At 48.3% G+C, this 27,725-nt stretch overlaps 1 pseudogene; it reads left to right on the forward strand.

Moving 5' to 3' along the window:
• The first annotated feature begins 7,940 nt into the window (after nucleotides 1-7,940).
• The window catches only part of LOC123129566 (uncharacterized), a 112,367-nt pseudogene continuing 92,582 nt past the window's right edge, over nucleotides 7,941-27,725 (forward strand).

The raw sequence follows: 27,725 nt of genomic DNA on the forward strand, positions 1-27,725 counted from the left end.
GGACCAATGTAATAATAAATCACTTATTATATATATACATATAAAATGCTCAGCTTCTGTTTATTTTTTGATTACATTGCTGCGCCCACCCCAACATTATAATTAGAATAAGCCCGGCAAAATCATGTATTTCGAGAAAGTGCAAATGGCCTGTAATTTTTTAGGAAAAACATAAATGGGCCGCATGGACGCTACATTATTTGTTCACCTAGCCCAGCTAATGGACTGTAATTTAAAAAAAAGATCAAATGGACTATCAATTATACCCCGCAAAAAAGACTGTAAATTTTGAAAAAATGGGTTGAATACGTGCCACATTTTTGGAGGCTGAAATGCGGGCCAATAGGTCAAAGCCAATGCAAGTCATTGTCAACTTAGTCAACAAATGATTCTGACATCGTTAGCCATTGGATTTACATCCAACGATCGGCATCCATCTTCAATCCCTCGTCTTCTTCCTCCAGTGCCGCCAGGACCACCTGCTCCCGCCTCCTGCTGCTAGCAGCTCTGCTTACCACGCTTCGCTGTGAAGCGCTACTCCACCGTTGGCCAGGCCATCCCTCCACCCCTCCAAACCTCCTGTTCTTCTCCACCGACTGCCGAACCACACCGCACCAGGACTAGTTAACCCTCAGACACCTCTCCCTCTCTGACTCTACTCCCGCGTCTTCCCATCTCCAGCTCGTTGCTATCCGGGCCTCGCCGTCGTCCACCACCTTGGATGCGCTCGGCGCGAAGTGGTCAACATGGTCAATGAACGACACCATCGGAAGTAGACTGTGCGTGGAGAGGCTGATAGCTGGGTCCAAGGCCGCACGCAAGTAAATGTCTCCTTATTACTCGCAAAATAATGATTCCTCCACCTGACAACTGGGACCCACCGGAAGGGCCTCTGTATTTCGTGAAAAACGTTCCCACTGCTGACAGGTCGGACCCACCAGCTATATCTTCGCACGCAAGGAAGTGCCTCCTTATTACAGACACAAAAATGAATACCCCCTGCTAGCTGGGACCCACAACAGTGGGAGGCTGACTTGTGGGCCAACTAAGTTGACGGGGACGGAGGGCTTTGTCAACTTAGTCAAGATGAACGATTCTAGCTCCAGTGACCGTACGATGTCCATCCAACAGCCGTAGTGCTTCTTCAACCTCTGGTCTTCTTGCTCCAGCCGCCCAAAGCAGCGTCGATCGTGCCTCGTGCTCCTGCCTCCCGTGGCCGGCTGCGATGCCGCGGAGGCCTCACCGCCCCCTACTACTCCCACCGCTGGGCAAGCCAACCCTCTACTCACCCACACCCCTGTTATTCTGCAGCGATGGCAGCCTCACACCGCAGCGAACCAGTGAACCCTCATACTCCTCTACGCGTGGGCATCCACTGCCGCGTCTTCACCGGCTCCGCGTCGTCCCCTTCCTAGGCCTCGCCGTCGTCCACCGCCATGGTGCTCTCGGCGTGGCGTGGTCAACGTGGTCAAGGAACGGCTTCCATCGGACGTGGACTGTACGTGGAGAGGCTGACAGCTGGGTCGACGGCCGCAGCATGGAAGTGCCTCCTTATTACGCAGAAAATAATGATTCCTCCACCTGACTACAGGGACCCACCGGATGGGCAACCGTATTTCGTGAAAAAACATGTTTCCCCCCGACTGCGGGGACCTACCAGCAACATCTTCGCACGCAAGGAAGTGTGTCCAGGCAAAAAAATGATTCGCCCCCCCCCCCGACTGCTAGGACCCACCAGCTACATCTTCGCACGCAAGGAAGTGCCTGACAGTCGGCACACACATGGTCGAAGCCTACGTAGTGTTGTCATTCTGGTCGCGAACATGTACGTACATACTGGTCGATGTAGAGGTGCACACGTGTCGTAGTAGAGGCACACACGTAGCATGTACACGTACGTACAGCGGCCAGGGTGCAAGAAAGTAAATACGACCATGTTCGTACATAAGGGAGGGGTCTCGAACGCCTACTCGCGCGTACGTACGGCCAGGGCTCGTGTACATGGCTGGGTTGGAACGGAGAAACTGTGTCGTCGTCGTGTTCATGGGGAGGCAACGGAATGCGTCATGTTCATCGGGAGGCAACAGAACGCGTGGGAGCCAACCGGCTTGGACGGAACAGCCGATGGAAACGAGGCCTGGCGTACCACAGAACGGAGGAAACGGCCTTGTGTTCGACCGGCCACGTTCGAAATGGGATCTTGTTCATCGGGAGGGGTCTGGTGTACCGCAAAACGGAGGAAATGGACCTCTTGCGGTCGAAACGGGGGTCCTGTTGATCGGGAGGGGTGTGGCGTACCGCAAAACGGACGAAAAGGACTTCCGTTGGAGCGCTACGGTCGAAACGGGGGTCCTGTTCATCGGGAGGGGTGTGGCGTACCGCAAAACAGGACTCCACGGGATACTGTTCATCTCCACCGTAGACCCCCTCCAGCCTCCACGGGCTACTGTCCATCCACCATCGACCTCCTCCAGCCTCCACCTGCGACTGTTCATCCACGGGCTCCTATTCATCCAGCCTCCACCGCGCGCTACTCCACCGGCTACTTTTCAACCAGCCCTCTCCACGGGCTCCTGTTCAACCACCCCTCCATGGGGTACTATTCATCCAACCCTCCACCGTCTACTATTGATCCTGCCCTCCATGGGGTGGTCATGTTCATCCAGCCCCAACCGGCTCGATCGATCGGGGTCCTGTTCATCCAGAGGCAACACCACGGGGTCCTGTTCATCCACCCCCACCGGGAACTGTTCATCCACCCCCCCCAGCAACGCTCACTGGTTCATCCAGACGCAACATCGATCGGCTTCAGTTAGCAGCAGTAGCGAAGGAATCGCTCGATCGGGTTCAGTTAACAGCCATCGATCGATCGCTCGGGTTCAGTAACGCATAGCCTACAGTGCAATCGCTCGGGTTCAGTTAGAGACCAACGCCTCGCTCGGGTTCAGTTAGAGCCCAACGCCTCGCACCCACGCGCGTGCATATACAAGAGAAACGCGCATCGCTCGGCCCCGACCACCCACCATAACTGGGAACACCCCGATAGTTTCCTCTTCCTCGCTTCTACCATAGTTTTTTCCATCATTGACGGCCCAAAGAATGTCATGCAGCTGCATCTCCAGCCCGCCCAAGACGAAAAGACCATTTTCTATCATGATTTTTTGTCATAGAAGGAGGACCCCACCACATCTATGATGATACCATGTTTTGTCACAATTATTGTCATAGAAGTGTCAAAAGTATGACAGAAAAAAATTCATTCGGCCCAAAATGTCATGGATGTGTATTTTTTTTGTAGTGTTAGGACACGGTGCTCATCCACAATGGAAGCGCCTCACAGCACTTCCAGCTGACTATCCGGTGCCCCGGGTTGGACAGGGGTCACAGGCGGAATACGCATACCCCCTTCTTTCGAAGGAGGTTGCGTGTCGGATTCAGGAGCCGCATCGGTCTCTGAAATCGAGTCCGGCTGAGGGCCGGACCGAACACGTCCCTCCTCACCACCAATCTCCCTGGGGATCCGCTCCCGCTGGTGTCCGGCAACAGAGGCATCGCTCTGGCGCCTCCTGAGCTTCTCCCTGGCCCAGGAAAGTCCTTCAGGAAAACACCTCCGCGTCGTCCTTGGCCTTGGGGGAGTAAGCGGGCGGCGGTGACGCGCTGGCCATCTCCTTTGAATCTAGCGAACCCTCTGTCGAGGATCGCAGGGAGCTGTCGCGGGCTGGACTATGATGGCATAATTTAAACATATTAATATTACAAAATGGAAAGGTCAGGCGTTTGAACGTCATAAGGTTTTTGGTACTTACGAGGCGGCCCGAGGCTTGGTCCGGGGCATCCGCTCCGGACTGCTATCAACATCCCACGCGGAGTCATCCGCAAGGGAGCCCTTCCCCCACTTGGGTGTCTTCACCTCCAAATCTGGGGAGGCCCCCCTTTTCTTCCTTCCCCCTCTAGGGGGATGTCACTTTCTTCCTCCTCCTCGTCGTCATCTTCGGCGGCCGAAGAGCGAGTCCCGTCTTCGGACGTCACGTCCGAAGCACCTTTTCGGCGAAGGCCACTCCGGGCCCCCTTGGCCGTTTTCTTGGCCTTCTTCTCCGGCACGTCATAAGGCACCGGAGACAGCATCTTTGTCAGAAGCGGGGTCTCTTGGTCTTCGGGCAGCAGAGCCAGACAGTTAATCTGCCCCGTTATGTCGATCCAGGCCTAAAAAATTGATAGGAAGGCTTAGACTCCTTCTCAGAATATGTCAGTAAAGGCTATACCTTGAAAACATGAAAGAACTTACCGAATTAGCCTGGCATTTTAAGCTGAGCCAGCGATCCTCGGTCATAAGCGGTGGTGTCTCGCCAGCCTTGAAGAGCACTTTCCATATGTCTTCGTGTGTCATGCCGAAGAGCTCTAGCAGCGCCTGGTGCATGGTCGGATCGAACTCCCACAAATAGCAAGTTCGGTGCTGGCATGGAAGGATCTGGTGAATGAGCATAACCAGAATCACGTTGACAAGTTTTATTCTCTTGGTTATCATGTTCTGGAAGCACGTCTGGAGCCCAGTTAGCTTGCTCGAAGAACCCCATGTTAGGCCCTTCTCTTGCTAGGAGATGAGCCGCAGTGGAGCTCCTGATCAAAATTCGGGGGCCGCCGCCCAGTTGGTGTCGTGCGGCTCGGTGATGTAGAACCACCCCGACTGCCACCCCTTCACCGTCTCCACAAATGAGCCTTCGGGCCATGTGACATTGGCATCTTGCCCACCATGGCACCTCCGCACTCTGCTTGTTGGCCTCTCACCACCTTCGGCTTTACGTTGAAGGTCTTCAGCCATAGGCCGAAGTGAGGTGGGATACGGAGAAAGGCCTCGCAAACGACTATAAATATTGAGATGTTGAGGATAAAGTTGGGAGCTAGATCATGAAAGTCCATCCCATAGTAAAACATCAGTCCGCGGACAAACGGGTGGAGAGGGAATCCCAGCCCGCAGAAAAAATGTGTGAGAAACACAACCATCTCATGGGGCTCTGGTGTAGGGACGATATGTCCCTCGGTCGGGAGACAATGAGCGATCTCCTTGGCCAGGTATCCGGCCTCTCGGAGCTCCTTGATGTCTTTGTTCTTAATAGAGGAGGCCATCCACTTGCCACCAGCTCTGGACCCGGACATGGTTGGAGTGCTTTCTCCGGCGATGGAAGCTAGGGCTTCGGCGCTGGAGCTTAAGAATGGATGGGTAGGGGAAGGAGAAGGCAGGGGTTAGTGAGGGAGAATCCTTATCCCATTATAAAGGTCATGAATGTCAAACGCCTTCCTACTCGCCTTAAAACTCACCTAATCCCAAGGGTTGTGTAAATGGCATGGTTGGGTTACCCACGCCCGTATTGATGAGAATCCCGTAATAAGGGGACACGATCTCTGCTTTGACAAGATGTGCCAATGGCAACCGCGTCTCGAAACGCAGAGCGGCAGACGAAAAACGGTTCGAAATTATGACCAGACCGATGTGATGTCATGTTACGAAAAGTTGTCAGCGGATTGGGCTCGTGTAAAATTATATTCTCTCTGCGATTGTGTGTGGTGTGTGTTACAGGTCCGGACACGTCGATACATCCGAAGACTATTTTGGATTTTGGAAGAAGGAACCCGCCTTGCAATGCCGAAGATAGGCCTATGCGTCGGATACCTTGTCATTGAAGCCAGGTTCAGGGGCTACTGAGGGAGTCCTGGACTAAGGGGTCCTCAGGCGTCCGGCCTGTTAGCCATGGGCCGGACTGATGGGCTGTGAAGATACGAAGACCAAAGACTACACCCATGTCTAGATGGGACTCTCCTTGGTGTGGAAGGAAGCTTGGCGACTAAATATGTAGATTCCTTTCTTTGTAACCGACCTTGTGTAACCCTAGATCCACCCGGTGTCTATATAAACTGGAGGACTTAGTATGGAGGAGACACATTATCATAGCCATACAAGCTAGACCTCTAGGGTTTAGCCATTATGATCTCGTGGTAGATCAACTCTTGTAATACTCATATTAATCAAGATCAATCAAGTAGGACGTAGGGTATTACCTCCATAGAGAGGGCCTGAACCTAGGTAAAACATTGTGTCCCCTATCTCCTGTTACCATCGACCTTAGACACACAGTTCGGGACCCCCTACCCGAGATCCGCCGGTTTTGACACCGACACCCGCCGCGACCAACGTCAAGTCCTTCAAGAGTGAGATCAGGAAGACGCTCGGACCACTATCGAGCGGCGGCGAGACACACGCCATCAGTCAGATAGGCGTGCGGGACCCGCTGTGGACCACCCAGTGTCGGGGGGTGCCGGAGACCTACCTTATGAGGTGGGTTGTCTAGCTTTCACCTGTGAGATGTGGCGGTTCCAGTGGCCCACCCACCGCACGCTCAAGCCTGAGATTAGCGAAAAATATAACGGCAAGACTCACCCTTCAGAGTTCCTCAGCATCTACACAATCGCGATGCAAGCTGCCGGGGCTCGCGACAATAAGGTGCATGCCAATTATTTCTCGTTGCCACTTAAGCCCAACATCATCTCATGGTAGATGCACCTGCCAGTGGATTCCATCTCTTCTTGGTCGGATTGGTGCCACGAGTTTGTTGGCGCCTTTACCGAAGGCCACCAAGCTCCTCTCCAAGCGAGTGATTTGCATGTCATCCCCCAGAAAGACGGCGAGTCCCTGTGCAAGTACATACAAAGGTTCAGCCATGTGTATTACAACATCCTAGATGTTCATCCTGTCGCTGTCATCAATGCACTCCATCAGAATGTGCACAACCACAAGATGCGCGCAGAGCTCGCGATGAACAAGGTTAAGGATGTAGCCGAGTTGTATGTTCTAGCCGATAGGTGCACTCGGGCTAAAGAAGGAAGGACGTACCCCGGCAAAGATGCCGGTGTGGAAACCGAATCCACAGACGAAGACGTCGTCGCCCCGGGAAAGAAGGGTCGACGCCGCAACATGAAGCGTAGGGGCAAGACCGCGCTAGCCTTCGAGGAATCCGGCGACCCCAGCGCCACCAAGAAGGCCAAGGTTGACGACCCCAGCAAGGAAGTTGTTGGGTGCGCCACCTGCCGGGCCTTGGTGGTTGCCGACAAGCCAGGAGGCTCCGACAAGCAGTACTGCAAGATCCACCGCACCAAAGGCCATGACCTCCAGAATTGCCGACAGGTTGAGCTGGTTGCAGAGAAGCAAAAAGCTTAATATGAGAGGCGCGAGAAGGAGAAGGGCCGGGATGGTGCTGAGGGGTCCGGCAAGAAGCATGGTGGTCGAGGAGGCGGTCGTGACAAGGATAATCAATAAGAGACGCCCGCTCGGGGCTGCGACAAGAAGCAGGAAGATGATGATCATGATGAGGACAACGAGTCCGGCGAGCACGAGTTCCAAAAAACTACGGAGGCCATGTGCGCCGATGGTGGCGCCTCGCTGCATACCTTTCACCGCCAACTGAAGTAGTGGGCGCGTGAAGTCACTGCAGCGGAGCCATTGTTCGACGCCAGAGGCCACTGAAGTGGTCCAGCATGCCTATTATTTTTGACACCGAGGATCACCCTGACCGCACAACTGCGGTCGGGTGTTTGCCATTGTTGGTTTCCCCAACAATACGCAACCTCAAGGTGACAAAAATACTAGTTGATGGTGGGGCCGGTCTAAGCTTGATCTCGCCCGTTTTGATCGAAAGGCTGCAGATCCCTGATGGAGATCTCGAGGAGATGGGCATGTTCAAGGGGTCAATCCGGGGAGGAGTCAGCCGAAGGGCAAAGTCACGTTGCTCGTCAGATTTGGGGGCGGGCTGAACTATCGGATGGAGAAGATCGTTTTTTATGTTGCCAGGATCCCCTTGCCTTATAATGGGATCCTAGGTTGCCCAGCACTGGCCAAGTTTATGGCGGCATCACATTACGCTTACAACACGTTGAAGATGCCCGGGACAATGAGCATCATCACCGTCCCCTCCAACAAGAAGGACGCGCTTATCTGCACCAACCAACTCTACCGGGAGGCAGTTGCAGCGGCTGCTACCAAGACACCTGTTCCTGCCGCTGAGGCCCGGGGAGGGAAGAAAACCGGCAAGACCTCTGCCTCTTCTGGCAAGGCACCTTCCGGCAAGACTTCCGACCCCGGCAAGGAATCCTACACCTCCTCCGGCAAACGTGCCTCTTCAGAGCGCCACGTTACCATTGAGGACATGCCAGAGAGCTCCGCCAACGGGGGCAAGAGGTCCAAGGCGACCCCGCCAGAAACTAAGAAGGTGCCTGTCAAGGAGGATGGCATGGGTGGAACATTTACCATAAGCTCCACCCTCGACAGCAAATAGGAAAGCGCGGTCGTCGCCTTCCTGCGGGCGAATGTCGACGTGTTTCATGGCAAGCATCCTACATCCCCGGCGTTCCCAGTGAGGTGATTGAGCACCACCTTGCTGTCTATCCCCATGCGTGGCCCATCAAGAAGAAGGTCAGAAAGCAAGCTTTGGAGTGATAAGAGTTCATCATCGAAGAGATCAGGAAGTTGGAGGCGGCAGGCTTGGTTAGAAGAGTGCTCCACCCCACATGGTTGGCCAATCCAGTGGTAGTGCGTAAGGCAAATGGGAAGTGGAGGCTGTGTATTGACTACACAGATATCAGTAAGGCATGTCCAAAGGATCCTTTCCCTTTACCATGCATTGACCAGATAGTGGACTCCACTGCCGGGTGTGACCTGCTGTCATTCCTCGACACCTACTCAGGGTACCACCAGATCTTCATGATGAAGGAAGACGACTAGAAAACTGCGTTCATCACCCCATGTGGTACGTATTGTTTCATATGGATGCCTTTCGGGTTGAAGAGCGCGGGTTCGACATTTGCCCGGGCGGTCCAAATTGGTTTTGAGCCCCACTGCATAGAAATATGGAAGCCTATATGGATGATATAGTAGTCAAAACCAAAGACAAGGCCACGCTCGTGCAAGATCTGGATGAAACATTTGCCAACCTACAAAAGATCAACCTCAATATCAACCCAAAGAAGTGTGTGTTTGGCGTTCCATCCGGCAAACTTCTTGGGTTCTTTGTGTCTCAATGTGGAATCGAAGCAAATCCCGACAAGATCAAAGCAATTGAGCATATTGAGGTACCAAGACAAGTCAAAGACGTCCGTAGGCTTGCCGGCTGTGTTGCCGCCCTAAGTAGGTTCACCTCCAAATTTGGTGAGCACTCCCTCCCCTTCTTCAAAGTTTTGAAGAAGGCAAGTCCAATGAAATGGACTCCGGAGGCAGAGGCAGCATTACAAGATTTGAAGAAGTACCTCTCCTCCATGCCAATACTAGTCGCACCTAAATCGAAAGAGCCATTGCTGCTATACCTAGCGGCAATGAATCAAGTGGTTAGTGCTGCACTAGTGGCGTAGAGAGAATTTGAGGAAGAAGCAACGGTACCAGCAGATCCTTTGGATGATGAGGCGGAGCTCTCTCCCCGGCAGGGCCTGATGCCGGCAAGGCAGAACCCCCGGCGGAGCCTGGTCCCGGCAAGACGGAGCCCGCGCAAGCGGGCGAAGTCGAACAAAAGAAGAAGGTGGTGTAGCACCCGGTTTATTTTGTCAGTTCCCTCTTGCAGGGGGGCTAGATCAAGATATTCTAGCATACAGAAGCTACTTTTCGGCCTTCTTATGGCCTCGAGAAAGCCGCGTCACTACTTCCAAGCGCATGAGATCACCGTCGTTACCCGCCTCCCTTTGCAACAAATCTTGCACAATCCGGATGCTACTGGGAGGATTGTGGAGTGGGCGTTGGAACTGTCAAGCTTCGGCCTCAAATTTGAAAGCACTTCAACAATCAAGAGCCGAGCCTTGGCAGAGTTCATAGCGGAATGGACCTCAACGCCAGACGAAGAAGTTCAAGAAACTGCCCTTCCCGACAAGGAGACGAGCCGTGATTGGATCATGTACTTTGATGGAGCTTTCTCACTGCAAGGTGCTGGTGCTGGCGTGCTGCTCGTCGCACCCACCGGAGAGCGCCTCAAGTACATAGTCCATATGCACTTTCCCCGGGAAAAGTAAACAAATAACACGACAGAGTACGAGGGATTGCTTGCCGGTCTCAGGATCGCGGCAGACCTCGAAATCAAGAAGCTCATCATCAGAGGTGATTCGCAGCTCGTCGTAAAGCAAGTCAACAAGGATTACCAGAGCCCGGTGATGGAGGCTTATGTGGATGAGCTATGGAAGTTGGAAGAGTGTTTTGACGGTCTGCAAGCGGAGCATGTTCCCGAGCGGAGAACATCATTGCCGATGACTTATCGAAACGCGCTGCCCTCAAGTTGCCTGTGGAACCATGTACCTTTGTGCTTCAATTGACCCAGCCATCCGTTGAGTCATCAGCAGGATGGAACAAGCGAAGGAAGGCAGGCCCTGTCAAGTACTTTCCCACTGAGCTCCCAGGAGCTAGAGGCAACTACCCCTACGGCCGAAGACGAGCCTTTAGTCCTTGCCGTCGAGCCCCAGGCCTCGGCATGGGCGCAGCACACCGTCCGTTTCCTCCAAAAATGGGAACTCCCTGAGGAACAGGAAGAGGCAGAGAAAGTAGCCCGTCGGTCCAGCATGTACCAGTTTGTGGATGATGCCCTATACAGAAGGAGACCGAACAGTGTGAAACTGAAGTGCATTCCTCGGGAGGACGGACTGGTGATGTTGGCAGAGATACATGGAGGCATATGTGGCTCCCACATAGGATCGAGAGCCCTTGCCAGCAAAGTGTTCCGGCAAGGTTTCTTTTGGCCCACCGCTCTCCAGGATGCAACTGCACTAGTAACCAAGTGTGAAGCGTGCCAATTCTGTTCAAAGAAGCTTCATCAGCCAGCCCAAGCCCTTCAAATAATCCCTCTTTCCTGGCCATTTTTGGTCTAGGGGCTCAGCATACTGGGCCCCTTTCCCGTGTTGTCGGGGGCTTTGAGTACTTGTACGTCACAATCGACAAGTTCACAAAGTGGCCAGAAGTGGAACCGGTGAGAATGGTGACAGCACAATCAGCCGTCAAGTTCTTCAAGGGACTAGTTTGCCATTTCGGTGTGACAAATAGAGTCATCACCGACAACGGCACATAGTTCATGAGCCGCACCTTCATGCAGTACATTCAAGACCTCGGTGGCAAGGTTTGTTTTGATTCTATTGCTCATCCCAGAAGCAACGGCCAGGCTGAGAGGGCGAATGCGGAAGTTTTGCGGGGCCTCAAAACCAGAACTTTTGACAGGATGCACAAGTGCGGAAGGCGCTAGATTGATGATTTGCCAACTATTCTTTGGTCGATCAGAACGACACCAAATCGAGCCATTGGCCAAACACCCTTTGCCCTGGTATACGGGGCAGAAGCAGTTCTCCCCATGGAACTCATATACGGGTCACCTCGAGTGCTCGCTTATGATGAGTTTGAGCAAGAGCAGTTGTGCCAAGATGATGTGATGCTCCTTGAGGAAGATCGTCTTCAGGCTGCTGTGCGAGCCGCTCGTTACCAGCAAGCCTTGCACCGCTACCATAGCTGCAAGGTTCATGCCCGAAGCCTTGAGGCAGGCAACCTTGTTCTTCGGCGGATCCAATCCGCCAAGAATTCAAACAAGTTTATGCCAAAGTGGGAAGGCCCTTATCGAGTAATACGAGTCACCAGGCCCGACATAGTCTTCCTAGAGACCGAGGATGGCATTCCGGTGAGCAATTCCTGGAACATCGAACATCTTCGCAAGTTTTACCCCTAAAGTGCGGTTGTCGGGAGCCCCGGTAACCCCCTTTTTGTACTAGCCTTGCTGGCAAGGCATGTAACCCTATGTACAAAGCCAGGCGCAGACCCTACATGCAGTCAGGGAAAGAAACCCTTAGTATGTACAGTTTCATGTTGATTTCCATGATTATGTGTATACGTATATGCATGCTTATCGAGGGTATTGTACTACTTTTGGATTCCAACAAATATTAACGGACTGCTAAGGGTCCATGCTCTTTCCCTCTTTTCCTTCTAGCCACGGCAAGGACACTCGATCCCGCCAAGGACCCGACTCCGGCAAGAAGTTGGGAAGGCCGCCCGGCATGGCGATCCCCGGCAAACCAAACAGATAAAGTTTACCACTTGCCCATCCATGTTCGTTACCTGTGACTTGTGCATTATAAAACCTCGCCACTCTCTTTTGAAAGACTCGGGTACTCCCATTCCCGGTCCGAACGCTGCTTCGGTCGGAGTGGTCGTAGTAGCCCTTGCTAAAAGGAGATGGATGGGGGGATGGACCCTTTGTCTGTAACCCGACAAATGTGATTCTCCGGCAGGCACAAAGGGCACCGGTAAGACGGCTTGCCGAGAGAACTCGTTTATTTGTGTTAAAGAGGCAGTTTGCCTCTGCATGAACATATATGTGCACCGGTTCCCAGCAAGGCTAGTCTTTTTCATTAAAATGCTAATACAAATACAGATGTTGTGGAACATAAGCATGGGCTCGAGAGATTACATTACTTAGAAATTAAAATTCGGTAAATGCCTACAAGTTTAGAAAAAAAAAGATATGTGCCCCGTTGAGGGAGTCCTGGATTAGGGGGTCTCCAAACAGTCGGACTATATCCTTTGGCCGGACTGTTGGACTATGAAGATACAAGATTGAAGACTTCGTCCCGTGTCCGGATGGGACTCTACTTGGCGTGGAAGGCAAGCTAGGCAATACGGATATGTATATCTCCTCCCTTGTAACCGACCTTGTGTAACCCTAGCCCCATCCGGTGTCTATATAAACCAGAGGGTTTTAGTCCATAGGACAACAGACAATCATACCATAGGCTAGCTTCTACGGTTTAGCCTCTCTGATCTCGTGGTAGATCAACTCTTGTAATACTCATATCATCAAGAACAATCAAGCAGGACATAGGGTATTACCTCCATCAAGAGGGCCCGAACCTAGGTAAACATCGTGTCCCCTGCCTCATGTTACCATACGCCTTAGACGCACAGTTTGGGACCCCCTACCCGAGATCCGCCGGTTTTGACACCGTCATTGGTGCTTTCATTGAGAGTTCCACTGTGTCGTCAACATAAGGCTCGATGGCTCCTTCGATCATTGATAACGATGCGGTCTAGGGTGAGGTTTTCCTCCTCGGACAGACCTTCGTATTCGGGGGCTTCGCACTGCGGGCCAATTCACTTGGCCATCTGGAGAAAATCGAGAGCTACGCCCCTGGCCATCAGGTCAGATTTTGAAACTTGAATTACACGGCCGACATCCTCGGAGACTTGATCTTTGACGGATTCGAGCCCAAGTTGGACGCTCCGCAGTCGCGATGAGCATGACATAACTCTGCCATTGGACAATGTTCGGGAGATCGCATCTGCAACTACTTCGGCCATTAATCCGGAGCAAGTCGCGTCATCCGAGGGAGGAGGGATGGACCCCGCCATGGAGGTTGCACTCTCAGTAGCGATAGAGCCGGATACTGACTTCACCGCTTACGAGAGCCGTGTCGCCGAACCGCTGGATTCATCTCCGGCCATGGACTCCGAGCCGCTTACATCCGTACCCGTCGAAACCGACTGGGCGTCGATCATGGAGTTCACCTCCGCAGATATATTTCAGCACTCGCCCTTCGGCGATGTGCTAAATTCATTAAGGTCTCTCTCCCTATCAGGAGAACCTTGGCTGAATTATGTCTGGCTAGAATGGGATGCGGGCAATGAAGGAATTCGCTGCCCACCCACCACCCACTTAGTAGTCACTATCGACGACTTAACCGACATGCTCGACTTCGACTCCGAGGACTTCGATGGTATGGACGATGACGCCGGAGACGAACCGGAACCACCGCCCACAGGATGCTGGACCGCCACCTCAGCATATGACATATACATGGTGGACACCCCCAAAGAAGGCAATGGCGATGAGACAGCAGAGGATGACCCCTCCAAGAAGCAACCCAAACGTCGATGTCAGCGGCGCCGCTCTAAGTCCCGCCACAACAAGAGCAATGATACCGGCACAGGAGGCAATAACACTCCGGATAGTGCCGAAGACAACAACAATCCCCTCCAGCGCGATGTAGAGCCAGAGGACGAACAAGCTAGCCCCCCAGAGCGGGCAGCAGATGGAGAACCAGAGGAGGACAATTACATGCCTCTCTCCGAAGACGAGGCGAGCCTCGGTGACGAAGAATTTATCGTGCCTGAGAACATCGTCGAGCAAGAGTGCTTCAAGCGCCGGCTTATGGCCACGGCAAATAGCCTGAAGAAAAAGCAGCAACAGCTTCAAGTTGATCAAGACTTGCTAGGAGACAGGTGGACCGAAGTCCTTGCAGCCGAGAAGTATGAACTCGAGCGCCCATCCAAGAGTTACCCAAAACGCAGGTTGCTACCTCACCTCGAGGAGGAAGCATTGAAACCTCAATCACCAGTGTGCGATGTGGCTGACCAGCCACCGCGTGGCCGAGCCAGAGAGACGTTTCAGCCTGACGTTCAGCCTGCACCGCGCTGCCACTCAATCAAAAATACTAAGGCCCAGGACAACACAAGGTACCTACGAGATGTATTGGACAGTAAGGCAAAAATCACAAGGTAAATATACGGGTCACAGACAAGCACGCCAACACGGGATGATGATCGTCGCATCGGATACACCAAGGGTAAATCCGGTCGGGCCGAATACAGCAGACAAGATTCGTATGAACTGCGTCGGGATATAGGCCGGCACAGAGGCGCTGCACACCCCCTATGCTTCACTGATGAAGTTATGAATCACGAATTCCCGGAGGGTTTTAAACCCGTAAATATCGAATCATACAACGGCACAACAGATCCCGCTATATGGATTGAGGATTTCCTCCTTCACATCCACATGGCTCGCAGTGATGATCTACACGCCATCAAGTACCTCCCACTAAAACTCAAAGGACCAGCTCGGCATTGGTTGAACATCTTGCCAACATATTCCGTTGGCAGTTGGGAGGATCTGGAAGACGCATTTCTTGACAACTTTCAGGGCACTTATGTGCGGCCACCGGATGGTGATGACTTGAGCCATATAACCCAGCAGCCAGGAGAATCGGCCAGACAATTCTGGACTCGGTTCCTGACTAAGAAAAACCAAATCGTAGACTGTCCGGACAAAGAGGCCCTAGCGGCATTCAAGCATAAAATCCGCAACAAGTGGATCGCCCGCCACCTCGGCCAGGAGAAGCCGAAATCTATGGCAGCCCTCACAACACTCATGACCCGCTTCTGCATGGGCGAGGATAGCTGGCTGGCTCGCAGCAACAACACATCGAGGAATCTAGACACTTCGGATAGCAAAGATGTTAACAGTAGGCAACATCGTAACAGACCAAAGCGCCGCAATAACGGTGATAACACCGAAGATACGGCAGTCAATGCCGGATTCAAAGGCTCTAGATCCGGTCAGCGGAAAAAGCCATTTAAAAGAAATACTCCGGCTCCGTCCAGTTTGGATTGCATACTGGATCGCTCGTGTCAAATCCACGGTGATAACCCACAAGTATAGGGGATCGCAATAGCTTTTGAGGGTAGAGTATTCAACCCAAATGTATTGATTCGACACAAGGGGAGCCAAAGAATATTCTCAAGTATTAGCAGCTGAGTTGTCAGTTCAACCACACCTGGAAACTTAGTATCTGCAGCAAAGTGTTTAGTAGCACAGTAATATGATAGTGGTGGTAGCGGCAACAAAAGTAAAGACAGCAAAAGTAATGTTTTTGGTATTTTGTAGTGATTGTAACAGTAGCAACGGGAAAGTAAATAAGCGAGAACCAGTATAAGGAAAACTCGTAGGCACCGGATCAGTGATGGATAATTATGCCGGATGCGGTTCATCATGTAACAGTCATAACATAGGGTGACACAGAACTAGCTCCAATTCGTCAATGTAATGTAGGCATGTATTCCATATATAGTCATACGTGCTTATGGAAAAGAACTTGCATGACATATTTTGTCCTACCCTCCCGTGGCATCGGGGTCCTATTGGAAACTAAGGCATATTAAGGCCTCCTTTTAATAGAGAACCGGAACAAAGCATTAGCACATAGTGAATACATGAACTCCTCAAACTAAGGTCATCACCGGGAGTGGTCCCGATTGTTGTCACTTCGGGATTGCCGGATCATAACACATGGTAGGTGACTATAGACTTGCAAGATAGGATCAAGAACTCACATATATTCATGGAAACATAATAGGTTCAGATCTGAAATCGTGGCACTCGGGCCCTAGTGACAAGCATTAAGCATAGCAAAGTCATAGCAACATCAATCTCAGAACATAAAGGATACTAGGGATCAAACCCTAACAAAACTAACTCGATTACATGATAAATCTCATCCAACCCATCACCGTCCAGCAAGCCTATGATGGAATTACTCATGCACGGCGGTGAGCTTCATGAAATTGGTGATGGAGGATGGTTGATGATGACAACGGCGACGAATCCCCCTCTCCGGAGCCCCGAACGGACTCCAAATCAGCCCTCCCGAGAGGTTTTAGGGCTTGGCGGCGGCTCCGTATCGTAAAATGCGATGATTTCTTCTCTCCAATTTTTTTTCTCTCCGAAAGCAAATATATAGAGTTGGAGTTGGCGTCGGAGGGCATCCAGGGGGCCCACGATGTAGGGGACGCGCCCTAGAGGCGGGGCGCCCCACCACCCCCGTGGACAGGGTGTGGGCCCCCTGGTCTTCATCTTTGGCGAGGATTTTTTTTTTATTTTTTCTAAGATGTTCCGTGGAGTTTCAGGTCATTCCGAGAATATTTGTTTTCTGCACATAAAACAACATCATGGCAATTCTCCTGAAAACAGCGTCAGTCCGGTTAGTTCCATTCAAATCATACAAGTTAGAGTCCAAAACAAGGGCAAAAGTGTTTGGAAAAGTAAATACGACGGAGACGTATCAACTCCCCCAAGCTTAAACCCTTGCTTGTCCTCAACCAATTCAGTTGACAAACTGAAAGAAAGAAAGAAAAACTTTTACAAACTCTGTTTGCTCTTGTTGTTGTAACTATGTCAAGCCAGTATTCAAGTTTTCAGCAGAGATCATAACTAACCACATTTGCAATAATTCTTAGGTCTCATAATTACTCATATCAATAACATAATCAACTAGCAAGCCATAATAATAAATCTCGGATGACAACACTTTCTCAAAACAATCATAATATGATATAACAAGATGGTATATCGCTAGCCCTTTCTGAGACCGCAAAACAAAAATGTAGAGCACCTTTAAAGATCAAGGACTGACTAGACATTGTAATTCATGGTAAAAGAGATCCAATCATAGTCACACCCAACATAGATTAATAGTGATGAATGCAAATGACAGCTGTGCTCTCCAGCTAGTGCTTTTTAATAAGAGGGTGATGACTCAACATAAAAGTAAATGGATAGGCCCTTCGCAGAGGGAGGCAGGGATTTGTAGAGGTGCCAGAGCTCGGTTTTGAAATAGAGATAAATTGTATTTTGAGCGATATACTTTCATTGTCAACGTAACAACTAAGAGATGGCGATATCTTCCATGCTAAGCACATTATAGGCGGTTCCCAAACAGAATGGTAAAGTTTATACTCCCCCTCCACCAACAAACATCAATCCATGACTTGCTCGAAACAACGAGTGTCTCCAACATACATCAGGTCCCAGGGGGAGTTTTTTTGCAATTAATTTTGATTTAGTTTGCATAAAGCATGGGACTGGGCATCCCGGTGACCAGCCATTTTCTCGTGAGTGAGGAGCGGAGTCCACTCCTCTTGAGAATAACCCGCCTAACATGGAAGATAAGGACAACCTTGGTTGATACATGAGCTATTCGAGCATACAAAACAGAATGTCTATTTGAAGGTTTAGAGTTTGGCACATACAAACTTACTTGGAACGGCAGGTAGATACCGCTTATAGGAAGGTATGGTGGACTCATCTGGAATAACTTTGGGGTTTAAGGGATTGGATGCACAAGCAGTATTCCCGCTTAGTACAGGTGAAGGCTAGCAAAAGACTGGGAAGCGACACTAGAGAGCGACAACAGCCATGTACATGCATTAAAATTAATAAACATTGGATGCAAGCATGAGTAGGATATAATCCACCATGAACATAAATATCGTGAAGGCTATGTTGATTTTGTTTCAACTACATGCGTGAACATGTGCCAAGTCAAGTCACTTAAATCATTCAAAGGAGGATACCACCTCATCATACCACATCATAATCATCTCAATAGCATGTTGGCACACAAGGTAAACCATTATAACTCATAGCTAATCAAGCATGGCACAAGCAACTATGATCTCTAATTGTCATTGCAAACATGTTTATTCATAATAAGCTGAATCAAGAATGAGGGAATCATCATATTTACAAAAACAAAAGAGGTCGAGTTCATACCGGCTTTTCTCATCTTAGTCAGTCCATCATATATCATCATAATTGCCTTTCACTTGCATGACCGAATGGTGTGAATAATAATAAGAGTGTATGTGCATTGGACTAAGCTGGAATCTGCGAGCATTCAATAAACAGGAGAAGACAAAGCAATATGGGCTCTTGGTTAAATCAACAATAATGCATATAAGAGCCACTTCAAAAATTTAATTATGGTCTTCTCCTACTAACCCCCAAAGAAAAGAAAAGAAATAAAACTATTTACACGGGAAAGCTCCCAACAAGCAAAAGAAGAACGGGAAAATATTTTTGGGTTTTCTTTTTAATTATTACTACTACAGCAGAAAAATAAACTACTACTATTTTTTTTTCTTTTTCTTAAGGTTTAACAAACACACAAGAAGAAAGCAGGAAAAAGAAAATAAACTAGCATGGATATTACAGTGAAAGAGTATGAGCACCGACTTCTAGCAATGAGTGTGTGTGAACATAAATGTAATGTCGGTGAGAAATACGTACTCCCCCAAGCTTAGGCTTTTGGCCTAAGTTGGTCTATTGCCAGGGATAGCCTGGTGGGTACCCGTAGGTGTAGCTGGGGTCGTATTGCGATGAAGAATAGTTGGGATCATACTGATGTGCAGCGGTTATCGCCTGCTGAGCTGCAGCGTGGAGTCGAACTGCCTCCGCTCTCCTCTCGTACTCTTCTGCCTCCTCTCTGGTAATAACATATCTTCTTTTTTACTATGAATCAAAGAAGGCAGGGGCAGGGAGAGTAATACGGAAAACATGTCGTTTATCAAAAATTAAACGATATAAGAGAGGTGATTCATGCCTCTCGACAAACTGGTGCGAAGCCATAGAGTTATAATCTAAACATGCAGGAGGCAACTCCGTATCACCCTCATGAATGTCTATCTCAAGAAAATGAGCTAAGTGGGTTGCATAAATTCCTCCAAAGAAATCTCCATTATGTCTATTATGATACAACCTACGAGCTACAATGGCTCCCATATGATAAGATTGGTCTCCTCACATAGCACTCCTAAGAATGCTAAGATCAGGGACACACATGTGACATGCTTCATCCTTAGCATTTATGCATCTACCGATGAAGAGAGCAAAATAATGTATAGTGGGAAAGTGAATGCTCCCTATGGTAGCCTGCGTTATATCTCTAGATTCCCCCACAGTTATACTAGCAAGAAAGTTTCTAAATTCGGATTTAGGGTGATCCCTAACACTACCCCATGATGGAAGTTTGCAAGCAGAAATGAAATCCTCTAAGTCCATGGTATAAGATTTGTCACAGAGATCAAACATGACTGAAGGGAGAATTACGCGAAGATGAATACTCAAACCTCCTCACAAATGAACTTGTGAGATCATGATACTGGGGGCATTTGTTAGCCTCAAAATCCTCAAGACCGACATTGCGCAAATATGCTTTGAATTCTTCTTTAATTCCCGCACGGTCCATAAAATTTTTCGACGGCCATTCGCAAGGCCGTACTGGAGCGTCTCTTGGTGGATCCTCATCAGCATCGCGCATAGCAATCCTAGGTCCTTGCTTCTTAGAAGAACCACCTTGGAACATCTTCCTAAGCATATTTTTTTCTATGAAAAATTCTGAAATTTTTAGTAACTTCAAACAAATGTGAACCAACTTCAATAAAACTGATAGCAACTACTCCTACAAGTGCCTACAGCCTATATCAAGCATTAGAACTACTTGGAACCATATAAATTTGACATGCAAGCTCAAGAACATGGTCACCTATGCAGCACAAATTTGCAAAGAATAAAGAACTAGAACAAAAACTAATTAGACCAATGGAGGAGCCACATACCAAGGAACAATCTCCCCAAGCAGTTTTGCGAGAGGTGCTTTGAGCAAGGAGATCGAAAATCACAGCAAGAGTGGCTGGAACTCGTGCTTGAGTTGGTTTTTCGGGTTTGTGTGAGACAGAGGAAGAAGATGGGTGCTAGGATAAGTGTAGGAGGGCCACCGTGGGCCCACGAGGCAGGGGGCGCGCCCTAAGGGGGGGTGCGCCCACCACCCTCGTGGCCAGGTGGCAGCTCCTCCCGCGGTAATTTTTGCACCGTAAATCCTCAAATATTCCTGAAAAATCATATTAAATTGGCATGTCATTTTGAGGACTTTTATTTTTGGGATATTTTTATATTGCACGGATAAGTCAGGAAACAGACAGAAAAATACTATTTTTACTTTATTTCTACTAATTAACAGAAAATATAGGGGGGTACAGAAGGTTGTGCTTCTAGTTTCATCCATCTCATGCTCATCAAAAAGAATCCACTAACAAGGTTGATCAAGTCTTGTTAACAAACTCATTCCGATAATCTTGAAACCAGAGAAATTTTGAATAACACTAAGTTACCTCAACGGGGATATGCACATCCCCAATAATAAGTATATCATATTTCTTTTTGACAGTAGGAAGAGGAAATTCAAAACCTCCAATTATAATCGATGGAATTTTTCCAATGGAGTTGATACTATGAACTTGAGGTTGTTTCCTAGGAAAGTGTACCGTATGCTCATTACCATTAACATGAAAAGTGACATTGCCTTTGTTGCAATCAATAACAGCCCCTACAGTATTAAGAAAAGGTATTCCAAGAATAATAGACATACTATCATCCTCGGGAATATCAAGTATAACAAAGTCCGTTAAAATAGTAACGTTTGTAACCACAATAGGCACATCCTCACAAATACCGACAGGTATAGCAGTTGATTTATCAGCCATTTGCAAAGATATTTCAGTAGGTGTCAACTTATTCAAGTCAAGTCTATGATATAAAGAGAGAGGCATAACACTAACACCGGCTCCAAGATCACATAAAGCAGTTTTGATATAATTTCTTTTAATGGAGCAAGGTATAGTAGGTACTCCGAGGTCTCCAAGTTTCTTTGGTATTCCACCCTTAAAAGTATAATTAGCAAGCATGGTGGAAATCTCAGCTTCCGGTATCTTTCTTTTATTAGTAATGATATCCTTCAAATATTTAGCATAAGGATTTGCTTTGAGCACATCAGTTAATCGCACACGCAAAAAGATAGGCCTAATCATTTCAGCAAAGCGCTCAAAATCCTCATCATCCTTTTTCTTGGATGGTTTTGGAGGAAAAGGCATGGGTTTCTGAACCCAAGGTTCCCTTTCTTTACCATGTTTCCTAGCAACAAAGTCTCTTTTATCATAACGTTGATTCTTTGATTGTGGGTTATCAAGATCAACAGCAGGTTCAATTTCTACATCATTGTCATTACTAGGTTGAGCATCATCATGAACATCATCATTAACATTTTCACTAGGTTCATGTTCATTACCAGATTGTGTTTCAGCATCAGACATAGAGATATCATTTGGATTATCAGGTGGTTCAGCAATAGGTTCACTAGAAGTTTGCACAGTTCTATCATTTTTCTTTTCTTCTTTTTAGAAGAACTAGGAACATCAATATTATTTCTTTGAGAATCTTGCTCGATTCTCTTAGGGTGGCCTTCAGGATACAAAGGTTCCTGAGTCATTCTACCAGTTCTAGTAGCCACTCTAACAGCATAATCATTTTTCTTACTATTCATTTCATCAAGCACTTCTTTTTAAGCCTTAAGTACTTGTTCTACATGAGTAGTAACCATAGAAGCATGTTTGCTAACAAGTTTAAGTTCACCTTTAATATTAGCCATATAATCACCCAAGCGTCTAATCATATAAGCATTTTCTTTTAATTGTCTACCAAAATAAGCATTGAAGTCGTCTTGCTTAAACATAAAGTTATCAAACTCATCCAAGCACTGACTAGCAATTTTAGTAGGAGGAACTTCGGCTTTATCATATCTATAGAGAGAATTTACCTTTACTACCTGTGTCGGGATATCGGGATCAGGAGGTTCTTCAATAAATAAAGAATTGAGATCATATGTTTCTTCAACAGGAGGTATATTAAGACCATGTATTTCTTCAATAGGAGGTAAATTCTTAACATCTTCAGCTTTTAATACCTTTTTCCTTCATAGATTTCTTTGCCTCTTGCATATCTTCGGGACTGAGAAATAGAACACCTCTCTTCTTCGGAGTTGGTTTAGGAATAGACTCAGTAATTGGAGCAGGAGCTGGCTTAGGAGGTGCCCAATTATTTTCATTTGTCAACATATTATTCAATAGAATTTCAGCTTCATCCGGTGTTCTTTCCCTGAAAAGAGAACCAACACAACTATCCAGGTAATCTCTGGAAGCATCGGTTAGTCCATTATAAAAGATATCAAGTATTTCTGGTTTCTTAAGAGGATGATCAGGCAAAGCATTAAGTAACTTGAGAAGCCTCCCCTAAGCTTGTGGGAGACTCTCTTCTTTAATTTGCACGAAGTTGTATATTTCCCTCAAAGCAGCTTGTTTCTTATGAGCAGGGAAATATTTAGCAGAGAAGTAATAAATCATATCTTGGGGACTACGCACACAACGAGGATGAAGAGAATTAAACCATATCTTAGCATCACCCTTTAATGAGAACAGAAATATTTTGAGTATATAGAAGTAACGCGATCTCTCATCATTAGTGAACAGGGCAGCTATATCATTTAACTTAGTAAGATGTGCCACAACAGTTTTAGATTCGTAGCCATAAAACGGATCAGATTCAACCAAAGTAATTATATCAGGATCGACAGAGAATTCATAATCCTTATCAGGAACACAAATAGGTGAAGCAGCAAAAGCAAGGTCGGGTTTCATTTTATCTCTAAGTGATTCTTTGTTCCATTTAACTAATAACCTCTTAAGCTCATATCTATCCCTCTAAGCTAAAATAGTGGCAGAAGATTCCATATCAAAAAGATAACCCTCAGGGATAACAGCCATATTTTCATCATCACTATCATCATCGTATTCAGATTCAATAATTTCTTTTTCTCTAGCCCTAGCAATTTGTTCATCAAGAAATTCACCAAGGGGCACAGTAGTATCAGGCATAGAAGCAGTTTCATCATAAGTATCATGCATTGCAGAAGTGGCATCATCAATAACATGCGACAAATCGGAACGAATAGCAGAAGAAGGTCTAGGTGTCGCTAGCCTACTCATAACAGAAGGTGAATCAAGTGCAGAGCTAGATGGCAGTTCCTTACCTCCCCTCGTAGTTGAGGGATAAATTGTTGTCTTAGCATCTTTCAAGTTCTTCATAGTGTCCAGCATATATAAATCCCGAGTGACTCAAAGAATAGAGCTATGCTCCCCGGCAACGGCGCCAGAAATTGGTCTTGATAACCCACAAGTATAGGGGATCGCAACAGCTTTCAAGGGTAGAGTATTCAACCCAAATTTATTTATTCGACACAAGGGGAGCCAAAGAATATTCTCAAGTATTATCAGCTGAGTTGTCAGTTCAACCACACCTGGAAACTTAGTATATGCAGCAAAGTGTTTAGTAGCACAGTAATATGATAGTGGTGGTAGCGGAAACAAAAGTAAAGACAACAAAAGTAATGTTTTTGGTATTTTGTAGTGATTGTAAACGTAGCAGCGGGAAAGTAAATAAGCGAGAACCAGCATATGGAAAACTCGTAGGCACCAGATCAGTGATGGATAATTATGCCGGATGCGGTTCATCATGTAACAGTCATAACATAGGGTGACACAGAACTAGCTCCAATTCGTCAATGTAATGTAGGCATGTATTCCGTATATAGTGATATGTGCTTATGGAAAAGAACTTGCATGGCATCTTTTGTCCTACCCTCCTGTGGCAGCGGGGTCCTATTGGAAACTAAGGGATATTAAGGCCTCCTTTTAATAGAGAACCGGAACAAAGCATTAGCACATAGTGAATACATGAACTCCTCAAACTAAGGTCATCACTGGGAGTGGTCCCGATTATTGTCACTTCGGGGTTGCCGTATCATAGCTCATAGTAGGTGACTATAGACTTGCAAGATAGGATCAAGAACTCACATATATTCATGGAAACATAATAGGTTCAGATCTGAAATCATGGCACTCGGGCCCTAGTGACAAGCATTAAGCATAGCAAAGTCATAGCAACATCAATCTCAGAACATAAGGATACTAGGGATCAAACCCTAACAAAACTAACTCGATTACATGATAAATCTTATCCAACCCATCACCGTCCAGCAAGCCTATGATGGAATTACTCACGCACGGCGGTGAGCATCATGAAATTGGTGATGGAGGATGGTTGATGATGACGACAGCGATGAATCCCCCTCTCCGGAGACCCGAACAGACTCCAGATCAGCCCTCCCGAAAGGTTTTAGGGCTTGGCGGCGGCTCCGTATCGTAAAACGCGATGATTTCTTCTCTCTGATTTTTTTTCTCTCCAAAAGCAAAATATAGAGTTGGAGTTGGCGTCGGAGGGCATACAGGGGGCCCACGACGTAGGGGGGCGCGCCCCCCACCCTCGTGGACAGGGTGTGGGCCCCCTAGTCTTCATCTTTGGCGAGGATTTTTTTTATTTTTTCTGAGATGTTCCGTGGAGTTTCAGGTCATTCCGAGAATATTTGTTTTCTGCACATAAAACAACATCATGGCAATTCTGCTGAAAACAGCATCAGTCCGGGTTAGTTCCATTCAAATCATACAAGTTAGAGTCCAAAACAAGGGCAAAAGTGTTTGGAAAACTAGATACGACGGAGATGTATCACACGGCACCCCCGACAAGCCAGCCAATCACACCAACAGAGAATGCTGGGTGTTTAAGCAGGCCGGCAAATTAAATGCTGAAAACAAGGAGAAGGGGCTGCATAGTGATACGAGGAAGATCCCCGGCCACCGAATACAGGAGGACAGAAGGGGTTTCCCCCACAAGTGAAGACGGTGAACAGGATATATGCAACCCACATTCCCAAGAGGGAGAGGAAGCGTGCACTAAGGGACGTCTATGCGATGGAGCCCATCGCCCCAAAGTTCAACCCATGGTCTGCTTGCCCGATCATCTTCGATCGCAGGGACCACCCCACTAGCATCTGTCATGGCGGATCCGCTGCACTGGTCTTAGACCCCATCATTGATGGATTTCACCTCACTCGAGTCTGTATGGACGGCGGCAGCAGCCTGAACCTGCTCTATTAAGATACAGTGCGAAAAATGGGTATCAATCCCTCGAGGATCAAACCCAACAAAACCACCTTTAAAGGAATCATCCCAGGTGTAGAGGCCCATTGCACAGGCTCAATCACACTGGAAGTGGTCTTCGGATCACCGGAGAACTTCCAAAGCGAAGAGTTAATCTTCGATATCGTCTCGTTTCGCAGTGGCAATCATGCACTGCTCGGACGGTCAGCATTTGCAAAATTTAATGCGGTGCCGCATTACGCATACCTCAAGCTCAAGATGCCAGGAGCCAAGGGGTCATAACAGTAAATGGAAACACAGAACGCTCACTCCACACGGAAGAGCACACTGCGGCCCTTGCGGCAGAAGCACAAAGCAACCTTTTAAGGCAGACCACGAATTCGGCGTCACAGCCCCCGGACACCTTCAAACGAGTCCGGAACAAGCTGCAACAGGATCGCCTGGCACGATCAGAGCTCGCCTAGAAATTCGGCCCCCATCCCAGTCCTAGTCAAGCGACGAAATATGTGCCGTGTGTACATAACTACGCACTAAAAATACCATGGATAGAGGCGGGGGCACGATGAGGACATGCCCCGCAATGTGGCTTAACCGCCCTAGGGGCTGTACACCTTTATCATTCATTTTCTCTTTCAGGGCCTAACTCTCTGGAAGCCCTTTCTGGCAGCAGGATTGCCGGACACATTCCGGAAGCAACAACTAAGGCGGCAAGGAGCTAAGATGAAAATGGGAACCCCCAAGTGGTCTCTAATAATAATTGATATACCCGTTTTTACTAATCTATGCGCAGCTCGCCCTGGGATAGGACATTTCAAATTGTCCTGCTTTTTGCTTATTGCACTGCTTGTACCATTACGCTTCGACGTATTATTTAAATAACAATTGCATATCGATAGTCTATCATTACATTATTTGAGTTTTTCTTCTTTTCTCCCTTATATGTCCATTTACGACAATCCACACCCGTGCGTTCGGGTACGGTAAGTACGCCAGGGGCTCTCGTTTACCCCATAATACGGTTCCAGAAGTCCGAACACTTTCGACAGTGTGGCACCCCGAACTTATAGCATTATATTCATCAGCTCCGAATCATGTCTTTGGTCAAATGTTGGGTTTGCCCGGCTCCCATGCTTTGGTACCTTACGTTCCGTTATATCGGCTAAGGTAGCGGTGGGAGAACTACTGCGATTGTGTCCTGGTTCTTCCGGACGAGCACCTCAGTAGAGAAAGCCGAAAACTGACTGTCATGATAAGTCGAGAGACTGGTCGCTGTTTGAGAGGTCTCAAGTCCTTAAAGACTTTTTCCGCTTCGGGCCAGGAGTCGGCCTTGTCCAGCTTAGGTGTGTATAGCGCCCCAAATTCGGCCCTCTGAATACCAGGGGCTTCGCCAAAATTTAAAATTGTAGACTTCTATGGCTAAGTGAGAGTGATAAAGCATTATAGTCCGATTGCCTGGTTCGTTGCGCTGAACACCTCCCTCGAAGGACCCAAAATTGGGGTAAAGAGTGCTCATTTTTATCCCGAACACCCCAGTACTAGTTACATGGGGGCAGAAGCCGACAACTGCCCAACTCTTAGATTTTATAAACGCCCGCATAGAAGGTAATATTTTAAATTAAGAAAGTGTCCCATGGCGCAAATAAACTCGTTTCGCATTACAGGATCACATGAGCATGCTCATTCAAAAATTACATCCTTGGCACACTCATCCACCACTAGGCGGGAGCCCTTTAGGACACTCTCATAATAGTTCTTGGGGCAGCGATGCTCCTTGGCCTCCAGCGGCCCCTCCTTCACCAGCTTCACGGCGTCCAGCTTCGCCCAGTGCACCTTCGCCCGGGCAAAAGCCCTGCGTGCACCTTCGATGCAGACGGACAGCTTTATGACTTCAAGCCGTGGGCAGGCTTCCACAAGCCGCCTCACCAGACCGAAGTAGCTGCCGGACAGGGGCTCGCCAGGCCACATCCAGACTATAAGGCTCCTCATGGCCTATTCGGCCGCCTTGTGAAGCTCGACCAACTGCTTTAGCTGGTTGCTCAAGGGCACGGGGTGTTCAGTCCCAGTATACTGAGACCAAGACAACCTCTCTGGCGAACTCCCCTCCTCAGCTCGGTAAAACTCCGCGGCATCCATTACACTGCGGGGAAGATCTGCAAGCGCTCCTGGAGAGCTCTGAACTCGGGTAAGAAAAAGGAAAGTCTCCTTCACATGCTTGTTTTGCATAATG

This window comes from Triticum aestivum, chromosome 6A (assembly GCF_018294505.1).
Source record: "Triticum aestivum cultivar Chinese Spring chromosome 6A, IWGSC CS RefSeq v2.1, whole genome shotgun sequence".
Taxonomy (NCBI): domain Eukaryota; kingdom Viridiplantae; phylum Streptophyta; class Magnoliopsida; order Poales; family Poaceae; genus Triticum; species Triticum aestivum.